Below are 22,789 nucleotides of genomic sequence, written 5' to 3'. Positions count from 1 at the left end.
GAAGAATCAACCTTCCTGACTTCAGATTATACTGCAAAGCTACAGTCATCAAGACAGTATGATACTGGCACAAAAACAGAAATATAGACCAATAGAACAAGATAGAAAGCCCAGAAATATATCCATGCACCTACAGGTACCTTGTTTTTGACAAAAGAGTCAAGAATATACAATGTTGCAAAGACAGACTCTTCAATAAGTGGTGCTGGGAAAACTGGACAGCTATGTGTAAAAGAATGAAATTAGAACACTTTCTAACAACATACACAAAGGTAAACTCAAAAATGAATTAAAGACCTAAATGTAAAACCAGAAACTATAAAACTTTTAGAGAAAAACATAGGCAGAACACTTGATGACATAAATCAAAGCAAGATCCTCTATGACACACCTCCTAGAGTAATGCAAATAAAAACAAAAGTAAACAAGTGGGACCTAGTTAAACTTAAAAAGGAAGTTAAAAGGAAGTTAAACTTCCTTTTGCACAGCAAAGGAAACTATAAACAAGGTGAAAAGACAACCCTCAGAATGGGAGAAAATAATAGCAAATGAATCAACTGACAAAGGATTAATTTCCAAAATGTACAAGCAGCTCATACAACTCAATAGCAGAAAAACAAACAACCCAATAAAAAGTGTGTGTGTGGGGGTGATCTAAACAGACATTTCTCCAAAGAAGACATACATATGGCTAACAAACACATGAAGAGATGCTCAACATCATTCATTAGTAGAGAAATGCAAATCAAAACTACATTGAGATATCACCTCACACTGGTCAGAATGGCCATCATCAAAATGTCTACAAACAATAAATGCTGGAGAGGGTGTGGAGAAAAGGGAACCTTCTAGCACTGTTGGTGGGAATGTAAACTGATACAGCCTCTATGGAAGACGGTATGGAGATTCCTTTAAAAACTAGGAATAAAACCACCATATGACCCAGCAATACTACTCCTAGGCATATACCTGAGGAAATAAAAATTTAAAAAGACACATGTACCCCAACATTCATTGCAGCACCATTTACAACAGCTAGAACATGGAAGCAACTTAGATGTCCATCGACAGATGAATGGATAAAGAAACTGTGGTACATACACAATGGAATATTACTCAGCCATGAAAAGGAATGCATTTGAATCAGTTCTAATGACACAGATGAACCTAGAGCCTATTATACAGAGTGAAGTAAGTTAGAAATAGAAGGATAAATATTGTATACTAGCATATATATATATGGAATCTAGAAAGATGGTACTGATCAATTTATTTGCAAGACAGTAATCTTCCCTGGTAGCTCAGATGGTAAAGCGTCTGCCTACAATGCCGGAGACCCGGGTTTGATCCCTGGGTCGGGAAGAGCCCCTGGAGAAGGAAATGGCAACCCACTCCAGTATTCTTGCCTGGAAAATTCCATGGACTGAGGATCTTGACAGGCTATAGTCCATGGGGTTGCAAGAGTTGGACATGACTGAGCGACTTCACTTTTCACAATGTAGCTAAGTTGGTAAAGAATCTGCCTGCAATGCAAGAGGCCTGGGTTTGATTCCTGGGGTGGGAAGATCCTCTGGAGAAGGAAATGGCAACCCATTCCAGTATTCTTGCCTGGAGAATCCCATGGACAGAGGAGCCTGGCAGGCTATATAGTCCATGGGGTTGCAAGAGTCGGACATGACTTGGCAACTAAACCAACATCAACCAACAACCAATGGAGAAACAGACATGGAGAACAGACTTATGGACATGGGGAGAGGAGAGGAGAGGGTTAAATGTATGGAGAGAGTAACATGGAAACTTACATTACCATGAGTAAAATAGATAGCCAATGGGAATTTGCTGTATGTCTCAGGGAACTGAAACAGAAGCTCTGTATCAACCCAGAGGGATGGAATGGGGAGGGAGTTGGGAGGGAGGTTTGAGAGGGAGGGGACATATGCACACCTATGGCTGATTCATGTTGACATTCATAAGTCTAACAGAAAGCAATGAAATTCTGTAAATCAATTATCTTTCAATTAAATATAAATAAAGAAACAAAAAAGAAACCCCGCTGCCAACCTTCCCTACATCTCAGCACAGTGGGAAGTGAGCTGAGCTTTGAAGTCCTTGATATTTAGAGTTTGGACTCTACAAAATGACCATTCCAATTGGGTCTCCTTTGCAAAAGGTACAAAGGAAGAGGTGTTTATCTGATTATTCCTCACAGAGACTGCCTTACATAAGAAGTACCTTAAAGATTCACATTAGATACTGTGACATGTGGTAAGGAAATGGGGGGAAAGTTGCAGAGGTCTTCATTTAGTTCAGGCACCATCCTTCCAGACCCACATACTCTAGTGTTTAGGTCAAATTTTACATGTCTTGTTCACGTGTCACAGCAATTCAACAGACGATGACCGAGTGGGACCAGCTGTGCAGTGATCACGTCACTGAATTGCTGAAATATGTCAAGGAAACCACAGGCTTTTTTGCCAACAGCAAAAAACTCTTGAGACAAGGCACAATGTATGTGTTTGTATCCCAGAAAGTATGCCTCAGGACTCCCCTGGTAGTGCAGTGGATAAGACTCTGCCTCCCAATGCAGGAGGCAAGAGTTCAATCCCTGCTCTGGGAAGTCTGGGAAGATTTCACATGTGGTATGCAGAGCAACTAAGTCCATGTGCTGTGACTACTGAACCCACCTGCTACAGCTACTGAAGCTCACACTCCCATGCCCATGTGCCACAAAAGGGAACACCACTGCAATGAGACTGAATTCAATGAGTCTCAAGAGACTGGTTCAGACTCTTTTGTTTTGTTAGAAGGCATGTCAGGTTTTCATCATATAAAAGTGCTAATTGGTTCAGTTTCAATGCTCTTACATGGTGCTTTCATCCAACACCCAGACAAGGACAATTATTTAGAATTTTGTTAGTGCATTTTCCTTACAAAGAATCCACGTGGTTGTGCTTTTTTTCTCTCCACCTTTAAGCACAAATGCTTTGTCAGGAGCCTCACCAGCTTGATCACATAAAATCCAAATCAGAATTTGAGCAGGAAGAAGAACATGTCTAAAAGGAAATCTTAATGTATTTTTTTCTGAAGAATAGGGGCTGTGACAGATCCTACATCACAGGAAGGGGTAGACCTCACTAATAATAATAACAACCTACCCCATAGAATTTCCCAAAGGGTTAAATAAATAGTACAGGTACAACACTAAGAACTAAGCTTGACATATATTGGGTTGACCAAAAAGTTCTTTTGTGTTTTTACATAACATCTTATGAAAAAATAATTTTTTTTGCCAACCCAATAATAGGATTCTGCCACTGGCAGCTATTACTGGCATTCTAAGGCAAAAGGAGAAGGGGTGGCAGGGGATGAGATGGTTAGATGGTTTGAGCAAACTATGTGAGATGGTGGAGAGTTCTGACAAAAGGTGGTCCTCTTAAGAAGGGAATGGCAAACCACTTCAGTATTCTTGCCTTGAGAACCCCATGAACAGTAAGAAAAGACAAAAAGATAGAACCTGAAAGATGAACTCCCCAGGCTGGTAGGTGCCCAATATGCTACCTGAGAAGAGTGGAGAAAAACTCCAGAAAGAATGAGATGGAGCCAAAGCGACAACACCACCCAGTTGTGGATGTGACTAGTGACGGAAGTAAAGTCCAATGCTGTGAAGAGCGATATTAATAGGAACCGGAGTGTTGGTCCATGAATCAAAGTAAATTAGAAGTGCTCAAACAAGAGATAGCAAGAGTGAACATTGACATTTTAGGATTCAGTGAACTAAAATGGACTGGAATGGGCAAAATTAACTCAGAAGACCATTGTATATACTACGGTAGCAAGAATCCCTTAGAAGAAATGGAGTAGCCATCATAGTCAACAGAAGAGTCCAAAATGCAGTATTTGGGTACAATCTCAGAAACGACAGAATGATCTCTGTTCCTTTCCAAGGGAAACCATTCAATATTACAGTAATCCAAGTCTATGCCCCACCCACTAATGCCAAAGAAGCAAAAGTTGAGTGGCTCTATGAAGACCTACAACACCTCCCGGAACTAACACCCAAAAAAGATGTCCTTTTCATTATAGGGGACTGGAATGAAAAAGAAGGAAGTCAAGAGATACCTGGAGTAACAGGCAAATCTGGCCCTGGAGTACAAAATGAAGCAGGGCAAAGGTTAACAGTTTTGCCAAGAGAATTCACTGATCATAGCAAACAACCTCTTCCAACAACACAAGAGACGACTCTACACGTGGACATCACCAGATGGCCAACACTGAAATCAAATTAATTATATTCTTTGCAACCAAATGGAGAAGTTCTATATACTTATCAAAAACAAGACCAGGAGCTGACTGTGGCTCAGATCATGAACTCCTTATTGCCAAATTCAGACTTAAATTGAAGAAAGTAGCGAAAACCACTCAACCATTCAGGTATGACCTAAATTAATTCCCTTACAATTATACAATGGAAGTGACAAATAGATTCAAGGCGTTAAATCTGATAGACAGAGTGCTTGAATAACTATGGACAGAGGTTCGCGACATTGTACAGGAGGCAGGGATCAACACCATCCCCAAGAAAAAGAAATGAAAAAAGCAAAATGTCTGAGGAGGCCTTACAAATAGCTAAGAAAAGAAGAGAAGCAAAAAGCAAAGGAGGAAAGGAAAGAAATACCCATTTGAATGCTGAGTTCCAAAGAAGAGCAAGGAGAGATAAGAAAACCTTCCCCCGTGATCATTGCAAAGAAATAGAGGAAAACAATAGAATGAGAAAAACTAGGAATCTCTTCAAGAAAATCAGAGATACCAAGGGAAAATTTCTTGCACAGATGGGCACAATAAAGGACAGAAATGGCATGGACCTAACAGAAGCAGAAGGTATTAAGAAGAGGTGGCAAGAATACACAGAGGAACTATACAAAAAAATACCTTCATGACCGAGATAACTGTGATGGTGTGGTCACTCACCTAGAGCACGACAGCCTGGAATGCAAAGTCAAGTGGGCCTTAGGAAGCACCGCTACAAACAAAGCTAGTGGAGGTGATGGAGTTCCAGTTGAGCTATTTCAAATCCTAAAAGATAATGCTGTGAAAGTGCTGCACTCAATATGCCAGCAAATTTGGAAAACTCAGCAGTGGCCACAGGACTGAAAAAGGTCAGTTTTCATTCCAATCCCAAAGAAAGGCAATGCCAAAGAAGGCTCAATCTACTGCACAAGTGCACTCATCTCACACACTAGCAAAGTAATGCTCAAAATTCTCCAAGCAAGGCTTCAACAGTACATGAACTGTGAAGTTCCAGGTGTTCAAGCTGGATTTAGAAAAGGCAGAGGAACCAGAGATCAAATTGCCAACAACAGTTGGATCTTAGAAAAAGCAAGAGAATTCCAGAAAAACGTCTACTTCTGCTTTATTGACTATGCCAAAGCCTTTGACTGTGTAGATCACAACAAACCAAGGAAAATTCTGAAAGAGATGGGAATACCAGACCACCTAACCTGCCTCCTTAGAAATATGTATGCAGGTCAAGAAGGAACAGTTAGAACCAGACATAGAACAATAGACTGTTTCCAAATTGGGAAACGAGTATGCCAAGGCTGTATATTGTCACCCTGCTTATTTAACTTCTAGCAGAGTACATCATGAGAAATGCTGGGCTGGATGAAGCACAAGCTGGAATCAAGATTGCCAGGAGAAATATCAATAACCTCAGATATGCAGATGACACCACCTTTATGGCAGAAAGTGAAGAAGAACTAAAGAGCCTCTTGATGAAAGTGAAAGAGGAGAGTGAAAAAGCTGGTTTAAAACTCAACATTCAGAAAACTAAGATCATGGCATCTGGTTCCATCACTTCATGCCAAGTTGATGGGGAAACAATGGAAGCAGCGACAGACTTTATTTTTAGGGGCTCCAAAATCACTGCAGATGGTGACTGCAGCCATGAAATTAAAAGACACTTGCTCCTTGGAAGAAAAGTTACCAACCTAGACAGCATATTAAAAAGCAGAGACATTACTTTGCCAACAGAGGTTCGTCTAGTCAAGGCTATGGTTTTTCCAGTGGTCATGTATGGATATGAGAGTTGGACTATAAAGAAAGCTGAGTGCCAAAGAATTGATGCTTTTGAACTGTGGTGTTGGAGAAGACTCTTGAAAGTCCTTCAGAGAGCAAGGAGATCAAACCAGTCAATCCCAAAGGAAATCAGTTCTGAACATTCATTGGAAGGACTGATGCTGAAGCTCCAATACTTTGGCCACCTGATGCGAAGAACTGACTCATTTGAAAAGACCCTGATGCTGGGAAAGATTGAAGGCAGAAAGAGAAGGGAACGACAGAGGATGAGATAGTTGGATGGCATCACAGACTCAATGGACATGAGTTTGAGTAAATTCCAGGAATCGGCAATGAAAATGGAGGCCTGGTGTGCTATAGTCCATGGGGTCACAAAGATTTGGACACAACTGAACTGAACTGAACAAGGCCCCAGTTCCCAGGTTCACAAACATATGCTTCCTAGCTGTTTCAGAGTTATGTAAAGACACTGCTAGGACACATTGTACCATTCCATGAAAAAAGATGTCATTGTAGAGTGTTCTGTGAGTGTTGGCTGCCATACCGGTTTTTACTCTGATTAGATGAAACTGCTGTCAAATGACTTCCCAGCAAGAAGAAGCAAGCAGCCTGTTCCTTACAGAAACATCAAAAACCTGACCAAATCTGTTGTTATAATGAAGAGAAACATGAACCAGTGTGCTTTCCTGGCAGGTCTGTGGCTGCGACTATACAGGTTTCACAGTAGAAAACTACTTCTTATGTCATCAGGCCCCAATTCCCAAGTTCACAAAAACATGTTTCCCAGCAGCTTCAGAGCTGTGTGAAGACACTACTAGGACACAGGGTGACATTCCATCAGAAGAGAGGTCAGGGGAGAGTGTTCTATGAGTGTTGACTGCCATACCTGTTGTCACACTGATTAGGTGAAAATGTACTGTCACATGACTTCAAGGAAGAAGTGTTAAGCAGCTTGTCTCTTTCAGAAAACTCAAAATCATGACCAAAGCTGTTTTTGTAATGAAAAGCAAAGTGAACCAGTGTGTTTTTCTGGCATGTTTAGGCTGCAATTACCCAGCTTCCATAGGTGGAAAATATAGATTTTTAGCATAAGGGCCCAATTCCCAGGTTCACAAAAGTATGTTTCCTGGCTGTTTCAGAGTTTTGTAAAGACAAACCTAGGACACAGTGTACTAGTCCATGAGAAAAGATGTTCAGGGAGACTTTTCTGTGAGTTTCCATTGCCATATCTGTTGTTACCCTGATTAGTGGAAAACAGTTTTGTCAGATGACTGCCCAGCAGAATTGGCAAGCAGCCAATTTTCAGTTAAGTCGCTCAGTCATGTCTGACTCTTTGAGACCTCATGGACTGCAGCACATCAGGCTTCCCTGTCCATCACCAACTTCTGCTCAAACTCATGGTGATGTCATGCAACCATCTCAACCTCTGTCGACCCCTTCTCCTCCTGCCTTCAATCTTTCCCAGCATCAGGGTCTTTTCCAATGAGTCTGTTCTTCTTATCAGGTGACCAAAGTATTGGAGTTTCAGCTTCAGCATCAGTCCTACCAATGAACGTTCAGGACTGATTTACTTGAGAATGGACAGGTTGGATCTCCTTGCAGTCCAACGGGCTCTCAAGAGTCTTCCCCAACACCACAGTTCAAAAGCATTGATTCTTTGGTGCTCAGTTTTCTTTATAGTCCAACTCTCACATCCATACATAACTACTAGAAAAAGCATAACTTTGACTAGACTTTGTTGGCAATGTAATGTCTCTGCTTTTTAATATGCTGTCTAGGTTGGTCATAGCTTTTCTCCCAAGGAGCAAGAATCTTTTAATTTCATGGCAGCAGTCACCATTTGCAGTGATTTTGGAGCCCAAGAAAATAAAGTCTCTCTGTTTCCATTGTTTCCCCATCAACTTGCCATGAAGTGATGGAACCAGATGCGATGATCTTAGTTTTCTGAAAGTTGAGTTTTAAGTCAGTTTTTTCACTCTCCTCTTTCACTTTCAAGAGACTGTTAGTTCCTCTTCACTTTCTGCCATAAGAGTGGTATCTGCATATCTGAGGTTATTGATATTTCTCCCAGCAATCTTGATTCTAGCTTGCACTTCATCCAGCCCAGCATTTCGCAATTTTCAGAAAACTCAAAACCTTGATGAAAGCTGTAGTTGTAGTGAAAAGAAAAATGAACCAATTGAGATCCTCTTTTCTCATGGATTGGTATATTGTGTCCTAGGAGTGTCTTTACACAGCTGTGAAAATACAGGGAAACATGTTTTTGTGAACCTGGGACTTGAGGCCTGTTGGCAAAAAAAGTATTTTCGCACTGTGAAATCTGGATAGTTGCAGGCTAAAACCTTCCTGGAAGACACACTGTGAACAGTTAGTTGCAGCTGTGAGCTGTGAGCTTCGTGGAGATTCGTGAGGGTAGCAGGTAGGAAGGCCAGGGGTCCCCATGAGAAGGAAATAAACTGCAAGTGGCAGAGGAATTTTCTTTCTTAATTGGAAGTAGGAAATAAATTGCAAATCACAGACCTTTTTTTTCCCTTCTCTTTACAAACGTAAAAAGAGGTTTCTTTTAAATTCTGTGTTGTCATGACGACACCAGGTTCACTTGAACTTAACTTTTCTCAAACCTTGAACTAATCAATGCGTTTTTCTGGTGGAAATGTTTATCTTAAGTTACCTTAATGAACTATGTATTTGCCTTGGAATCTGCCTTTCTTCATTTGTTCCACCTAAGACTCAAACCTTGAACCAATAATGGCTCAACAAACCAGTATTTCTTACTCATGGAAATGTTCTCTTAAGCTGTGTATTTGCTTGGAAATCTGCCTTTCTTTAAGATTCAGGTCAATTGTTTTGTGGTCAGGGATGATTCACCTTGTCCCAGTGCTATCTGAAAATGCATGTTGTTGGAGTGGTTCCTGATGCAACTCTCTCAGTTTTGATGTGATTTTTTTATCTGATTAGCAATTTGTTAACAGATATACAGCTCCTTGCTAAAAACTAGCAAGGGGGCACTCTTTCTGCCCCCTTCTGATGTGTGTACATCAGAAGATTCCTTTATCCCTTTTATACTTTAATAAAACTGTATTACACAAAAGCTTCAGGTAATCAAGCCTCGTCTCTGACCCAGGATTCAAATCCTCTCCTCTGGAGGCCACAAATCCCCACATAGCTCACAGCTCACAGCTGCAACCATTCACCATGTGTCTTCCAGGAAGGTTTTGTTGCAGGAAGGGGGACCCTTTCCAGGGCCCGAAACTGGGCTCTTGTCTAACACTCAGAAATGAATTGTCTGAGGAGACACATGCTGACAAAGCAAGAGATTTTATTGGAAGAGGGCACCCAGGTGGAGAGCAGTAGGTAAGGGAACCCAGGAGAACTGCTCTGCCGCATGGCTCTCAGTCTTGGGTTTTATGGTGATGGGATTAGTTTCCGGGTGGTCTTTGGCCAATCATTCTAATTCAGAGTCTTTCCTGGTGGCGCACGCATCGCTCAGCCAAGATGGATGCTAGCAAGAGGGATTCTGGGAAGTGGACAGACAGGCAGTGTCTCCTCTCGACCTTTCCCAAAATCTTCCAGCTGGTGGTGGCTTATTAGTTCCGTATTCCTTATCAGGATCTCCTGTCATAAAACAACTCATGCAAATGGTTACTATGGTGCCTGGCCAGGGTGGGCAGTTTCAATCAGTGTGCTTCCCCTAACAGTTTTAGCCTGTAACTATCCAGATTTCACGATGAGAAAACACTTTTTTTGCCAACAGGCTTCAAGTCCCAGGTTCACAAAAACAAGTTTCCCTGTATTTTCACAGCTGTGCAAAGACACTCCTCAATTCAGTTCAGTTCAGTTCAGTCGCTCAGTCATGTCCGACTCTTCGTGACCCCATGGACCACAGCAAACCAGGCTTCCCTGTCCATCACCAACTCCCAGAGTCTACTCAAACTCATCTCCATTGGGTCGGTGATGCCATCCACCCATCTCATCCTCTGTCGTCCCCTTCTCCTCCTGCCCTCAATCTTTCCCGGCATCAGGGCCTTTTCCAATGAGTCAGTTCTTCGTATCAGGTGGCCAAAGTATTGGAGTTTCAACTTCAACATCAGTCCTTCCAATGAATACCCAGGACTGATCTCCTTTAGGATGGATTGGTTGGATCTCCTTGCAGTCCAAGAGACTCTCAAGAGTCTTCTCCAACACCACAGTTCAAAAGCATCAATTCTTTGGCACTCAGCTTTCTTTATAGTCCAACTCTCACATCCATACATGACTACTGGAAAAACCATAGCCTTGACGAGACAGGCCTTTGTTGGTAAAGTAATGTCTCTGCTTTTTAATATGCTGTCTAGGTTAGTCATAACTTCCCTTCCAAAGAGTAAGCATCTTTTAATTTCATGGCTGCAGTCACCATCTGCAATGATTTTGGAGCCCCCCAAAATAAATTCTATCACTGTTTCCCCATCTATTTGCCATGAAATGATGGGACCAGATGCCATGATCTTAGTTTTTTTAAGACACTCCTAGGACACAATATACAAATCCATGAGAAAGGAGGGCAGGGATGAGTGTTCTTGAATGTTGACTGCCATGCATGTTGCTACCCTGATTAGGTGAAATGGTATATCATATTACTCTCAGCAAGATATGACAAGCAGCCTGCTTTTTCAGAAAATGCAAAAACTAGACCACAGCTGTTGTAATAAAGAGAAAAGTGTGCTTTTCTGGTAGATCTGAGGCTGTAATTATCCAGCTTCCCCAAGTGGAAAATACAGCTTTTATCATAAGGACCCGATTCCCATCTTCAAAACCAAGTTTCCTGGCTGTTTCAGAGTTGTCTAAAAACACACCTAGAACACACCCTACCATTCCTTGAGAACAGATGGCATTGGAGACTGTTCTGTGAGTGTTGACTGCTATACATGTTGTTACTCTGATGACAAGAAACTTTTGTCAGATGACTTACCTGCAAGATGTTGGAAGCATCCTTTTTATTTTAGAAAACTCAAAATCATGAAAACTGTTGTTGTAATTACAGAAGAGAAAAATAAACCAGTGTGTTTTTCTACAACTATCAAGCTTTCTTGCAACTATCCAGCAACTATCCAGCTTTCACTGGGTGAAAACACTTCTTTTGCCATTAGTCCCATTCCCAGGTTCAGAAAAACACATTTCCCTGCAGTTTCAGAGCTGTATAAAGACACTTCTATGACACATTGAATCATTCTATGAAAATAGATGTCCGGGGAGAGTGTTTTGTGAATCTTGTTTACTACACCAGTTGTTTCTCTGATTATGTGAAACCGTATTGTCAGATGACTTCCCAGTAAAACATGCCAAGCAGATTGGTGAGCTTGTTGCTTTAAGAAAACTTAAAACTTGACCAGAGCTGTTCTTGCAATGAAGATAAGAATGAAACAGTGTGTTTTTCAGGCAAGTTTGAGGCTCCAATATTCCAGCTTCCACAGGTGCAAAATAAAGCTTTCACCATAAGGGCCAATACCCATAACAGCTACTTCTTTAGGGCAAAACACAGCAGCCAAAAGTGTCTCACTCTGTATTGCTGTAATGAAGAAATAAAAGAACCAAAGTTTTTCAAGGTAGGCCTCAACTATCCAGCTTCCACAGGTAAAATACTGCTTTTGCCATCTGACCCCAAGATCTAGGCTCACTAAAGCAACTTTCTCTGCAGTTTCTTAGCAGTGTAAAAAGACACACCTAGAACACACTGCACCCTTTCATGAGTAAAGATGTCTAGGGAGAGTGTTTTGTGAGTGTTGACTGCCATATCTGTTATTATCCTTGTTAGGCAAAACTGTACTATCTGACAACTTCCCAGAAAATAGTCGAAAGCAGCCTGTTTCAGAAAACTCACTTAATTGACCAAATTTTTAGCTTTAATGAAGAGATAAATGAAACAGTGTTCTTCGGGGAGTCTGAGGTTGCAAATTTCTTGCTTTCACAGGGAAAAAAAACTGCTCTTGCCATCAAGCACAATACTCAGGATCACAAAAGCAACTTCCCTGAAGTTTCCAAGCAGTGTCAAAGACACACTTAAGACACACTACACACTTCCATGAGAAGAGATGTTTTGGGAGAGTGTTCTTTGAGTGTTGACTGCCATACCTGTTGTTACTCTGATTAGGCCAAACTGTGATGTCTGATATATTCCCAGCAAAGGGTGGCAAGCAGCCTGTTTCTTTCAAAAAATTCAAATGCTCAACTAAAGTTTTTGCTGTAATGTAAATGATCCAGAGTGTTTTTCTGGCAGTTTTGAGACTGGAACTCTATAGTTTTCACAGGGAGGAAAACACTGCTTTTGCCATCTGGCCCGAACATACAAGCTCAACAATGCAACTTTCCCTGCAGATTCTGAGCAGTGTAAAAGACACACCAAGACACACTGCCCCTTTCATGAGTAAAGATGTCTGAGTAGAGTTTTTGGTGAGTGGGGACTATCATATCTGTTATTACCCTAATTAGGTGAAATTATACTGTCTGATGATGTCCTAGCAAGTAGTGGCATGCATCCTGTTTCTTTCAGAATACTCATATGCTTGACTAAATTTTTTCTTCAATGAAGAGATAAATGATCCAGAGTATATTTCTGACAGGTTTGAGGCTGACCTTTCTAGTTCTCACAGGGTAAAGTATGGCTTTTGCCATCAGGCCCCAATATTCAGGCTCAAAAAAAGCATCTTTCCCTGAAGTTTCTGAGCCATGTAAAACACCTAGGACATATTGCACCCTCCCATGAGAAAAGATGTCTGGGGAGAATTTTTAGTATACGTTGATGCCATAGACGCCGTTACCCTAATCAGGCCAAATTGTACTATGTGATGACTTCTCAGCAAAGAGTGGCAAGAAGCTTGTTTCTTTCATAAAACAAAATTGCTTGAACAAGGTTTTGCTGTAATGAAGAGAAATGATCCAGAGTGTTGTTCTAGCAGGTTTGAGGCCGAAACTCTCTCTTGATTTCAAAGGGGGAAAATACTGCATTTGCCATCAGGCCCCAATATCCAGGTTAACAAAGGCAGCTTTCCCCGCTGTTTCCAAGCAGTGTAAAAGACACAGCTAGGACACACTGCACTCTTTCATGAGTTAAGATGTCTGAGGAGAGTGTTCTGTGTGTGTTGACTTCCATACCTGTTGTTACCCTGATTAGGTGAAACTGTATGCCTGATGACTTACGAGCATATAATAGCAAGCAGCCTGTTTCTTTCAGAATACTCAGACACTTGACCAAATGTTTTGCTCCAATGAAGAGATAAATGACCCAGAGTGTATTTCTGGCAGTCTTGTGGCCTGACCTCTCTGGCTCTCGCAGGGATAAAATAATGCTTTTGCTGTAAAGAAGAGATAAATGATCTTGAGTGTTTTCCTTTCAGGTTTCAGGCTACAACTCTAGCTTTCATAGGAGAGAAGTACTGCTTTTGCCATCAGGCCCCAATATCCATGCTTACAAAATGAGCTTTCCCTGCAGCTTCTGAGTAGTGTAAAAGACACAACTAGGACACACTGCACCCTCTCATGAGTACAGATGTCTGGAAAGAATGTTCTGTAAGTGTTGACTGTCATACAATTTATTACCATATTATGCAAAATTGAACCTTCTGAAGACTTCCCAGCAACTACTGGCAAGCAGCCTGTTTCTTCCAGAAAACTCAAATGATTGACCAGAGTTTTTGATGTAATAAAGAGATAAATGAAGCAGAGTGCTTTTCTGGTGGGTTTGAGGCTGGAACTCTCAGACTCTCACAGGGGAAATATACTGCTTTTGCCATCAGGCTCCCATGACCAAGCTTACAAAGGCAGCTTTCCCTGCAGTTTCTGAGCAGCGTAAAAGACACAACTAGGACACACTGCACCCTTCCATGAGAAAAGGTGTCTGAGCCAAGAGTTCTGTGAGTTTTGACTGCCATACCCTCTGTTAACCTGGTTAAGTCAACTGTACTGTGTGATGACTTCACAGCAAGGAATGGCAAGCAGTCCATTTCTTTTTTTTTTTCCCCCATTTATTTTTATTAGTTGGAGGCTAATTACTTCACAATATTGCAGGTGTTTTTGCCATAAAGCAGTCCATTTCACTCAAAAAATTCAAATGCTCACCAAAGTTGTTGCTGCAATGAAGAAATAAAGGAACCAGAGATTTCTTTCAAGGCAGATTTGAAGCCGCAACTATCTGGCTTTCACAAGTGGAAAATACTGAATTTGCCATCAGTCCCTAAGATCCAGGCTCACAAAAGCAGCTTTCCCTGCAGTTTCTGAACAGTGTATAAGATACACCTAGGACACACTGCACCATTTTATGAGTAAAGATATCTGGGGGGAGTGTTCTTTCAGTGTTGACTGCCATACCTGTTGTTACCCTGATGAGGCAAAACTGTACTATCTATGTCTTCCTAGCAAGCAGTGACAAGCAGCCTGTTACTTTCACAAAACTCAAATGCTTGGCCAAAGATTTTGCTGTAATTAAGATATAAATGATCAAGACTGCTTTTCCGGCAGGTTTGAAAACTGTAACTCTCTAGCTCTCACAGGAAGAAAATAGTTCTTTTACCATCAGGGCCCAGTACCCAGACTCTCAAAAACAACTAACCTTACTTACCTTACAGTTTCTGAGCAGTGTAAATCACACACCTAGGACACACTACACACTTTCATGAGTAAAGGTGAATGGAGAGAATATTCTGTGAGTGTTGACTGTCACACCTGTTGTTACCCTGATTAGGCCAAACTCTACTATATGAAAACCCCAGCAAGGAGTGGCAAGCAGCCTGTTTCATTCAGAAAACTCAGATGCAGACAAAAGTTGTTGCTGACATCAAGAGATAAAAGAATCAGAGTATTTTCTGAACAGGTTTGAGTCTACAACTTTCTAGCCTCAAAGTGGGAAAACACTGCTTTTGCCATCTGGCCCTGCAGTTTCTGAGCAGTGTAAAAGACATACATAGGACACACTGCACCCTTTCATGAGTAAACATATCTTGGAAAAGAGTTCTATGAGTGTTGATTTCCATATAGGTTGTTACCCTGATTAGCTGAAACTGTACTGTCAGTTGACTTCCCAGCAAGTAGGGACAAGCAGACTGTTTCTTTCAGAAAACCCAAATGCTTGACCAAACTTTTTGTTGTAACGAAAAGATAAATGAACCAGAGGCAGGTTTGAGGCTGCAACTTTCTAGCTTTCACAAGGGGAAAATAATCCTTTTGCCATCAGGGCCCAATATCCAAGCTCACAAAAACAGCTTTGCTGCTTATTTAGCTGAATATTAAAACCACAAACAACTCAGTCAAAAATGGGCAGATGGTCTGAAAAGACATTTATCTAAAGAAGACATATAAATGGCCAAAGAACACATGAAGACACATGTGACATCACTAATTATTTTTAAATAAATGCAAAGGAAACCCACAATGAGGTGTCACATCACATGGGTCAGAATGGCCATCATCAAAAAACTTACAAACAATAGGAGGATGTAGAGGAAAGGGAATCCTCCTACTTTGTTGGTGGGAATGTAAATTGGTAGAGCCATTACAGAGAATGGTATGGAAGCTCCTTAAAAAACTAAAAATAGACCTACCATATAATATAGCAATCCCACTCCTGGGCATATACCCAGATAAAACCAAAATTTAAAAAGATATATGCACTGTTTACAATAGCTAGACATGGTAGCAATCTAAATGTCCATTAAGGAGTGGATGAATGAAAAAAGATGTGGTATATATCCTAAAGGAGATCAGTCCTGAGTGTTCATTGGAAGGACTGATGTTGAAGCTGAAACTCCAATACTTTGGCCACCTGATGCTAATAGTTAACTCATTTGAAAAAACCCTTATGCTGGGAAAGATTGAAGGCAGGAGGAGAAGTGGGCCAACAGAAGATGAGATGGTAGGATGGCATCACCGACTCAATGGACATGAGTTTGGGTAAACTCCGGGAGTTGGTGATGAACACGGAGGCCTGGTGTGCTGTGGTCTATGGGGTCGCAAAGAGTCGGACATGACTGAGGGACTAAATTGAACTGATATATATATATAGATAGATAGATAGCTATAATGGAATATTACTCAGCCATAAAAAATGAGATAATGCCATTTGCAGCAATATGGATTATCATATTGAGTGAAATAAGTCAGACAAAGACAAATATGATATTGCCTATATGTGAAATCTAAAAATAAAGTCACAACTGAACTTATTTACAAACAGAAATAGTCACAGGTATAGAAAAAAATGTATGGTTACCAAAGAGGAAATGGAGGGGGGAATAAATTGGAAGACTGATATTGAAATATGTACATTACTATATATAAAATAGTAATTTTTTACTATTATATATACTATACTATTTGCTATTTATATATAGTAATAGTATATACTATTTACTATATATATATACTATATATATAGTATATATATATTATATATAGTAATATATAAAAACTAATCTGGACCTACTGTATAATACAGGTAACTCCAGTCAATACTCTGTAATGACTTATATGGGAAAATATTTTTAAAAGTGCAACATGTATAACTGATTTACTTTGCTGTATAACAGATAATAAAGCATTGTAAATCAACTATACTCTAATAAAAATTAATTTTAAAATCTCAGGTGAAATTGAAAGAAGAAGAGGAAAGCATACATTAATTCAAGTATATCAATGGTTTACAAGCATTTTAACAACAGAATTGTGTTCTGGGCTCTCAAATTTTATTTTAGTTCTGAGATAACTTCTGGAGTACCTCTCAAAAATTCGATATTTTCCTATGCACACTTGTCTTTTTTGTTGAACTTCTATTAATAGACTTTTCTGGACAAACTGTGAGTTTTATGGGTTGATAATATCAATATAAGAACTTAGACTGCAGGATGGATGCCTATGGTAGCTTAGGGTAGACTAGGATTCATGTTCTTAGTTCAGGGATTTTTGTAAATGATCACTCACTCATAGATACAAATGTACACATGCTCTGTGTTTGCTTGTCTGTTTTCCATCCTTGTTCTTACTGATCTAATCCTGTTCAAAGAAATAACAATATGGGTTTAACTAACGTCAGTTGTCAATGGCTTATTAATATTATCAGTTCTCAAATGGGATTTCCAGTTGAAATCAATTTGTCAATTGAAAAATCTTTAAAATTATCCAGATTTAAAAGTGTTATTTCAGTTCAGTTCAGTTACTCAGTCATGTCTGACTCTTTGTAGCCCAATGGACTGCAGCACATCAAACTTCTATGTCCTTCACCAACTCCCAGACTTTGCTTAAACTCAAGTTCATCAAGTCAGTGATGCCATCCAACCATCTCACCCTCTATTATCCCCTTCTCCTTCTGCCTTCAGTCTTGTCTTGCATCAGGGTCTTTTCCAATGAGTCGGTCCTTTGCATCAGGTGGCCAAAGTATTGGAGTTTCAGCTTTAGTATCAGTCGTTCCAATGAGTATTCAGGGCTGATTTTCTTCAGGATGAACTGGTTTCATCTCCTTGCAGTCCAAGGTACTCTCAAGAGTCTTCTCCAACACCACACTTCAAAAGCATCACTTCTTCAGGGCTCAGCTTTCTTTATGGTCCAACTCTCACTTTCATACATGACTACTGGAAAAACCATAGCTTTGACTAGACGGACCTTTGTCGACCAAGTAATGTCTCTACTTTTTAATATGCTGTCTAGGTTGGTCATAGCTTTTCTTCCAATGAGCAAGTGTCTTTTAATTTCATGGCTGCAGTTACCACCTGCAGTGATTTTGGAGCCCAAAAACAAAGTCTGTCACTGTTTCCATTGTTTTCCTACCTATTTGCCATGAAGCAATGGGACCAAATGCCATGACCTTTGTTTTCTGAATGTTGAGTTTTAAGCCAGCTTTTCACCACTTCAGTATTCCTGCATTGAGAACGCCATGAACACTATGAAAAGGCAAAAATGCTATTTGGATATATCTAAAGATGTGAATGCATTTAAGCATAAGCTGATTATTGTTTTTATGGAATACCAGGCATCTTTTACAGGTAGAAACCAGAAGAAAGGACTGTTGTTTGCATGTTACTTGATGAACTCTCAATGACTGAATCCCCACTGTCTTCCAGTCTGATCCTATATGAGGATAGAGTACTGGCCAACATGAGTAAGTTAATAAAGAAAATAATATTGAATGATTTGTTCTTCTGTAGATATCAATGCTGTTAGCAGAGTTATGCTTCTGTATTTTTCTTAAGCATTTCTGCTTTCCTTATGTGCAGAAAAGGAGGATCACAGTGACAGGTATACTTTCCGTTCTAATGTTAGAACTACTGAGTCTCAGATTGTCTATCAAATCCAGAGTGATCTCCATTCCAGAAACAACAGCCTTCCCTTGTTTCTGAAAGTTTAACAAAAACTTGAGTTAGTAGTAATATTAGAATTTATTTCCCTTTTATTATTTTATCAAAAAATTGTCATTTCTCTTGAGGTCTTTTTCATTTTACTCATTCTCTTTTCCTATTTTGTACCCTCTCCAGCATGTACACTAATATTTTTCACAAAACAAACTCCTATTCATCTTTTAATAAACTTGTCCTTCCCAGATGGCTCACAGATAAAAGAATCTTCCTGCAATTCAGGAGACATGGGTTCTATCCCTGGATTGGGAAGATCCTCTGGAGAAGGAAATGGCAACCCACTTGAGTATTCTGGCCTAGAAAATCCCATGGACAAAAGAGCCTGGCAGTCCATGGGGCTGCAAAAGAGTCAGACATGACTTTGTGACTAAACAACAGCAAGGATCTCGAGCAGTATCTGGGAGTCTGTCAATTCCTCTGGTTTTTACCTACTTACAAAAAGAGACTTTTTCCAAAAGTTGAGGATCTGTGTACCTTTAGTAACATTCATGAGAGAGAGTGTCTTGATTCTGATTTTGTCCTGATAATGTGCCTGACTAGCCTATTCTTTTATACAGCAAGAGGTGGAAAAAAATAAAGCTCAGAATTTCCATCAGACTTCTGGAGAAATAGCTAAATAATGAATACATAGCTAAAGAGTGCAGACAGAGTGCATTACTTACCTCGACTCTTAGTATGTCAGGGATGGTAACCAGGATCTGGTGTCTACTCCTATTGCCTGCACCTGCTGACCTATAGCCACCACGCATTAGTGCATCTCCTTCCACGTTGGCCAGGCTGGTGTCCAGATTAGCAATGCCTGCTGGGAGCTCTACTGCCTAGAACACAGCATCCAGCCTGATGGCCAGATGCCAAATGACAAGATTATTGGGGGAGGAGATGACACCTTCAACACCTTCTTCAGCAAGACAGGTGCTGGCAGGGCAGTGTCTGTAGACCTGGAACCCACAGTCATTGATGAGGTTTGCACTGGGACCTACTTCCAGCTCCTCCACCCTGAGCAGCTTATCACAGACAAAGAAGATGCTGCCAATAACTGTGCCTGAGGTCACTATACCATTAGCAAGGAGATCATTGACCTTGTCTTGGACCGAATTTGGAAACTGGCTCACCAGTGCACAGGTCTTCAGGGCTTCTTGGTTTTCACAGCTCTGCTGGGAGAACTGGTTCTGGGTTTACCTCCCTGCTGATGGAACATCTCTCTGTTGATTACAGCAAGAAGTCCAAGCTGGAATTCTCTATTTACCCAGCCCCCCAGGTTTCCACAATTAGTTTAGCCCTACAACTCCATCCTCACCATCACACCATCCTGGAGCAACTGATTGTGCCTTCATGGTAGACAATGAGGCCATCTATGACACCTGTTGTAGAAACCTTGATATTGAGCACCCAACCTACATGAATCTTAACTGCCTTATTAGCCGGATAGTGTCCCCTATCACTGCTTCCCTGAGGTCTGATGGAGCCCTGACTGTGGATCTGACAGAGTTCCAGACCAACCTGGTGCCCTATCCCCACATTCACTTCCCTCAGGCCACATACACCCCTGTCATCTCTGTGGAGAAAGCCTACCATGAACAGCTCTCTGTAGCAGAGATCACCAATGCTTGCTTTGAGCCATCCAACCAGATGGTGAAAAGTGACCCTCGTGATGGTAAATACATGGCCTGCTGCCTGTTGTACTGTGGTGACATGGTTCCCAAAGATGTTGTATCACCATTGCCACCATCAAGACCAAGTGCATCATCCATTTTGTGGACTGGTGCCCCACTGACTTCAAGGTTGTCTTTAATTACTAGCTTCCCACTGTGGTACCTGGTGGAGATTTGACCAAAGTCCAGTGGACTATGTGCGTGTTGAGCAACACCACAGCTATCACTGAGGTGTGGGCTTTACCTGGACCACAAGTTGACCTGATGTATGCCAAGCATGCCTTTGTTCACTGATATGTGGGTGAGGGCATGGAGGAAGGAGAGTTTTCTGAGGCCTGTGAGGACATGGTTGCCCTTGAGAAAGATTATGAGGAGGTTGGTGTGGATTCTGTTGAAGGAAAGGGAGAGGAAGGAGAGGAATACTAATTACCATTTCTTTGAGCCCTGCAGCATATCGTAATCAGAGCTTCAGCACTAGCTGACAGGTGTAAAAACTTTCTGACTAGATTGTCTTCACTTTCAACTGTGATCACGTATTGCTTTCCCATGTGTACCTGTAACACTTCTGTCTCAAAAGTAAAGATTTTAAGGAAAAAAAAAAAGAATGAAGACAATCTGATGATTAGAATGATGATAATAACAATGAAGCTGATCATAAGTAGAATTTAGAAGGTAAAAAAATTCTGGCACCAATTTAAAATAAATCTATTCTGTACTTTCTGCTCAGTTTTTGTAAACCCAAAATGTTTCTAAAAATAAAAATGTCTTAATTTTTCAAAAATTACAGTAGTATTAGACTTGCCATTAGAGACTGTCATTTAATGATTCAATAAATGTTTATGATTAATTTTAAAAAATTTAATCCAAAGGATTTAATGCTTTAAGCTTAATGCTTAAAGTTGCTTATGTACAAAACTGCAAAATAAATTGTAGACTTACAGGAAAATTTTAAGAAAATCTTTAAAAAATGACACATGTAAGCAGATTGATATATATTTATCATAGTTTAATTAGGGATGTTAACAAACTAATACATTATATTGGCAACTTGCACTAGTGAAGATTCTTCCTCCTAAGAATGTTTTTAAGCTTATGAACTATATTTGCCTAAAGCAATCCTAGCAAGCTTTTTAGAAAACTGAAGCAATTATCAATCAAGGAGACACATGAGAATGTTCTGGTATAGGTTTTCAGAATATTCTTGTCTAAGATGGACAGGGAGGCCAGGTGTGCTGAGATTCACAGGGTTGCAAAGAGTCGGACATGACTGAGCGACTGAACTGAACTGAAGAAATCAAAGATGACATTAGAAGATGAAGAGTATACCACGTTTCAGGACTGGAAGAATGAATATTGTGAAAATGACTATACCACACAAAGTAATCTACAGATTAAATGCAATCCCTATCAAATTACCAATTGCATTTTTCACAGAACTAGAACAAAAAATTTCACAATTCGTATGGAAACACAAAAGATCCCAAATAGCCAAAGCAATCATGAGAAAAAAGAATAGAGCAGGAGGAATCAAGCTTCTTGACTCCAGACTATATTACAAAGTTACAGTCATCAAAACAGTATGGCACTGGCACAAAAGAGAAATAATGCTCAATGGAACAAGAGAGAGATGCCAGAGGTAAACCCATGCACTATATCCTGACACCTTATTTTCAACAAAGAAGGCATGAATATACCATGAGGGAAAGACAACCTCTTCAATACATGGTTCTGGGAAAACTGGACAGCTTTGTGTAAAAGGATGAAATTAGAATACCATACATGAAAACCAAACATGAAACCACCATACATGCAAATGAACTCAAAATGGATTAAAGACCCAAATGTTAGACCAGAAACTATGAAACTCTTAGAGGAAAACATAGGCAGAACACTCTTTGACATAAATCACAACAAGATACTCAATGATCCACTTTCTAGAGTAGTGGCAATAAAAACAAAAATAAATACATGGGATCTAATAAAACTTAAAGCTTCTACACAGCAAGGGAAAATATAAACAAGGTGAAAAGACAAGATCAGAATGGGAGAAAATAATAGCAACTGAAATAACTGACAAATGCTTGATCTCCAAAATATACAAGCAGCTCAACACCAGAAAAATAACCAATCCAATCAAAAAGTGGGCATAAGACCTAAACACATTTCTCCAAAGAAGACATACAGATGGTTAATAAATATATGAAAAGATGCTCAACATTGCTCATTATCAGAGAAATGCAAATCAAAACTACAATGATGTATCACCTCACACCAGTCAGAAAGGCCATCCTCAAAAAATCTAAAAGCTATAAATGCTGGGGATAGTGGGGAGAAAAGGGAACCCTCTTGCACTGCTGGTGGGAATGTAAATAGATACAGCCACTATGGAGAACAGTACTGTTTGTTGTTCAGTCACTGAATTGTGTCTGACTCTTTGGAAACCCAAGGATCACAGCATGCCAGGCTTCCCCGTCCTTCACTATTTCCCAGAGTTTGCTCAAACTCATATCAATTGAGTTGGTGATGCCATCCAACCATCTCATTCTCTGTCATCCCCTTTTCCTTCTGCCTTCAATCTTTCCCAGCATCAGTGTCTTTTCCAGTGAGTCAGCTCTTTATATCAAGTGGCCAAAGTATTAGAGGACAGTATGAAGATTCCTTTAAAAACCTAGGAATAAAATGACCAGATGA

The 22,789-nt window shown here is 40.3% G+C and overlaps 1 pseudogene; it reads left to right on the top strand.

Annotated features, from left to right (window-relative positions):
* The window catches only part of LOC122442487, a 38,732-nt pseudogene extending 18,208 nt beyond the window's left edge, over nucleotides 1-20,524 (top strand).
* The last annotated feature ends 2,265 nt before the right edge of the window (nucleotides 20,525-22,789 follow it).

This window comes from Cervus canadensis, chromosome 5 (assembly GCF_019320065.1).
Source record: "Cervus canadensis isolate Bull #8, Minnesota chromosome 5, ASM1932006v1, whole genome shotgun sequence".
Taxonomy (NCBI): Eukaryota; Metazoa; Chordata; class Mammalia; order Artiodactyla; family Cervidae; genus Cervus; species Cervus canadensis.
Note: the sequence above shows the minus strand (reverse complement) of the source record. Positions and strands in the feature narration are given on the sequence as shown.